This window comes from Dysidea avara, chromosome 5, assembly GCF_963678975.1.
Source record: "Dysidea avara chromosome 5, odDysAvar1.4, whole genome shotgun sequence".
In the NCBI taxonomy this organism is placed as follows: domain Eukaryota; kingdom Metazoa; phylum Porifera; class Demospongiae; order Dictyoceratida; family Dysideidae; genus Dysidea; species Dysidea avara.
Window position 1 is genome coordinate 15,602,064 of NC_089276.1, and position 4,070 is coordinate 15,606,133.

The window sequence follows — 4,070 nt, forward strand, 5'->3', positions numbered from 1 at the left end:
ATAAGAAGAAATTTTGACTTTGAAATTTAAGACTAGGCTAAGTGATGTGACATTGAATAGCTTTCCTGTGTTTCTGTTATATTCAGTAGCTACGTAGCTTATACTACAGCTGAACCATCATATTTGTATATTGATGCGTAGTTGTATAGTAATAAATACCTATGTATGTATACGCCAGCATATATTGCGTAGGTTTTTGATGCATACACATCAACATGAAGACACACCATTGTTTCAAGTTGTATTAACAATCATAGTCAGATGGCCCCTTTTGAAAAATAACAGAGGTGAAGTAGCTAATGTTCAGAGCAACACTTAAAGTATTTTAATTAAGTGATTTCATAATACAATATTATACACATAGATATGGCATCATGCATATACACACAATATTTTGTGCGCAGTTATCAAGACTCACGGTAGTGAGTCGCGCGGCCAGTAAAGCAGAAACGCGCGCCGCAGACAATAAATGACGCGACCATTTCGTGAGGATTTTATGCACCTATCAATGTTATCCCCCACCTCCCCCCTCCCGGGCGTAGTGGGGGAAATGGTGGGGATTTGACTTTTTGAAAAATCAAATTCTCCACCCACTGGGGAACAACTAGTGGTCAAATCTCCATGTAGTATCGCTGGAATAAACTTTAGGAAACAGATCAATTCTCATAGCTCGCAAGCTAAAGCAAACGCCTAAAATTTCGAACGGTCAAATGCCCCACTAGTGGGGCAAAATTTCTGATCAAATCGGCGAAAATCCCCCACTAATCCCTTAGTAAGCCCGGGAGGGGGGTAGTGGGGCTTAACATTGATAGGTGCATTACAGGAACGAACGTTGTCAAATTCGGCCGTCCTGTAACTTACCCGCCACTTACGCTATCCCTCTGAAACTCTAGAGTTGAACTCATCGTGTCTCTAGTAACTACCACACAAGCAGTGAAGCAAATCCATGCCGATTGTTTCGTGATCGAGATTGCCGACATCAAAGGGGAAGTTTCATTTTTTTTTTTTTATCGCATGCGGTTAGACGCAACCGCATGTGTATGCCTTGCGTTCTTTTGTGCATTCCAAACATTGATTGCCCTGCTATCGCTTCAGTATTCACTCAATCGCCTCAAGATTCACATCATCGATTTCACCATACATGATTATCCTACAGTCGTAATTCAGCACCAAACAAAGTTTCAGTCGACCTAGAGGCCAAATACAAAACCCAGATTGTTGTTTTCCGCAATACTCGCTTGGCATGTAGGGCAATGTGTCTTTAAACTGTTCTAAACGTTTCGTTTAGATTGAAACATGTTTTCGAGAATGGCTAGTTTGAAATTTGAATTTAGTCGCCCCCACGTAATTTGCTCTCTCTAAGAATTTTACTCGGAATTTAAAGAATGACGCAGAGTACTACTGCGGTCACTGGGTATTGATGAACTGGCGCTCTATGTAGTTAATCAGTGCATAAAGCCACCAAGAAGTGTGCTGCCATAGATTATAGTCCACAGATATAATCTATGGTGCTGCATACCATCGTTCGGCGTTTTTAACAAATTTTGTCGCCCCCACCGTGATGTAATTTGTCCTCTAAGGGCGCGGCTTAAAGAATGACACAATACAACTGCGGTTACCAGATTTTGACACAAGCTGCGAGTAATTAGCACATGTAGCTAGCCAATTTTCACCATGCATTATTACATTTTATAGCGCCCCCACACAAAAATTATACATGTAATTCATACAGAGGACACATGAATGCCAAACACTTTTCACAACAATAATGTAAGAATTGTACAATAATGACTGTAATATAACAGCTATGAAATGTTATCCAGTGGCCAGCCATGGTAGCAAGTCTCACATGACGTCATGTATATTCATCCAATCCAAGCACAATGGGAGTGACACGTATGTATGATGACAAGTTGGTATGACTCCATTTGTAGAATCCAGATGAGTGGGTGTGGCTCCAGTATGTCTAAACAGTTAACAAACATTCCTGTTATAAATATGTGCTAGAGTTGTAATATAATAGCATAGTATTTAAACGCAACAATACATAGTCTCCATTGCATCACTATCAAACGACACTAAGTGGAGGATATTGTTGCATCTCTAGTATGTACACTCTATCAGTACAACCTGTCTTAATGGCCACCAGTATTGAAAGACAACCTCTCTTAAAAAGCCAATTCCAATTGAGAATTTATACACTGTTACCTGCTTATTGAGTGAAGGTGGCAATAAACAAGTTCCACCGTAATTTATACACATGATCTGATCTGTATATTCTGTTAGTGGATGAGATCCACTTGGCCAGGACAAAATGTGACCCAAATGTCCTGGATGATCCATACTCAACCCACTTATGACCCAGTGGCACAATGGAACTGAGTATAGAGAATACATTTATATTTATTTCTAAGATGTGTGGATGTGTGGACACATTACAACACATTACATGTACATACAAGACATGCTACATACTGTTTTAGCATTTCAAGTCACCACATTATGTACGGACCAGTCAACAATGCTTCATAGTGCCCATCAGTAAACCTGAAGAAAAGTTACGAAAAGTAAAAATTCACATAAGTACAATGAAACCTCATTAATATGGCAGGCTGTGGGACCAAAAATTTGGCCTGAATAACAAGGTGGCCTTATGAATGTGGAAGACTGCTCTCCACACAAAATGACACATTCAGAGATGGATGATACAGTAACACATTGTGACTTCAATACTCGTGATGTGTCACTGCTAGGCAGCAACCATATACACGGCACTGCCAATGCACAACATCGCACTTGCTTGTACACACAATTTTGCTCAAGATTTTACAAATTGATAATTAAGGGGTGTGGAAACTAGCTGCTCGCTCGAAAGACTGTGTGGCAGCTGTTTCCCTTCTGTACAAGTGGCCACCAAGACAGGTCCACTGTGGATGAAAGCCAGGCATTAGATATTTCATGTGTTGAAGGCATTCCAGGGTTTCCGGTAGACTCAAATCTCACCACAGTTTAACTCAGGCAGTGTTGTGGTCACCACTAAACCACTGGAATGCTGTGTTATGTGAAAGATATATCCTATGGATAATGACTTCATCACTTTCTTCATCAGGAGCTTATAAGGACCAATAGTGAAACTTTTTACACTTTGGGCTGACAGCCAACTGCCTAAGTCTGAAGCAGTGCCTTTGGTGCTCTAACAGATTGGCTGCCCCCTTGCTGCCAGCACTCACTGTCTCATACGTTGTCACACACTAAATCCATCTCTATAGCCAGTTAGAACAGTATGCTTCTTACCTTTTTTAAGGCGTAAAATGCAGCCACCTCTTTAAAAAGCTAGGTCAGAAAATTTTTGTCCCTACCATGACGGCCTGAATAATGACCAGCTTTCACTGTACTATTAGTGATTAGTGATCATGGAGGATTATTTATTAAGATACTAAGATATACAAACGCTTATACAAACGCTACAACCTCTAAATATAGCAGTAAATTTTTTACCCTGGTCTAATGTCTAATAATGTAAAGTGTTAATAATAAAAAATAAATAATAAATCGTGAGAGACTCTACTGTGACAAATACTTGTTTATCATGATATGTGCTAATCGCCTTTTTACAATTAAGTTTACAACACAAATGCATGCATAATTAAACTCACCAATTGTGACTAAATCCCTTCAACACGAAAAGACAAGTAATGAGACAACCTTGGAGACAACAGCCTCACAAGCCTATTCTGGTGCGCTTTAGTAGTAATATAAATTTTAAAGGCGTTTATTTACAACAGGACATAATTACGCGCCCCTCTTTTGTCTCTGTACATACTTGCCTTTTCTTTACTATTCTCATTTCATTTCACAAGATCTCTTGGCAGGGGTGTAGCTTCTTCACTTGAATTAGTCAATGCTTGAAGTAGATCGAGATACTCTAATAGAACAGTCACATTTCTACAAGTGCCATTTTTTAATATTGTAAAGTGTGTAAGTAGCTAGTAATTTAAACTATACTAAGCAGAAGTTGTAACTACGCTAAATATTGATTGCAGTGTTACAGCTATTTTGTGACTGCTCTA

At 39.3% G+C, this 4,070-nt stretch overlaps 1 long non-coding RNA gene across 1 annotated transcript; it reads right to left on the reverse strand.

The window, feature by feature from the left end:
- Positions 1 to 1,900: 1,900 nt before the first annotated feature.
- Positions 1,901 to 3,745, reverse strand: LOC136256986 (uncharacterized). Its single transcript, XR_010701752.1, has 3 exons — positions 3,657 to 3,745; positions 2,476 to 2,547; positions 1,901 to 1,966 (listed from the first exon to the last, which is right to left on the reverse strand). It is a non-coding gene; the product is annotated as an uncharacterized lncRNA (long non-coding RNA).
- Between the last annotated feature and the right edge of the window lie 325 nt (positions 3,746 to 4,070).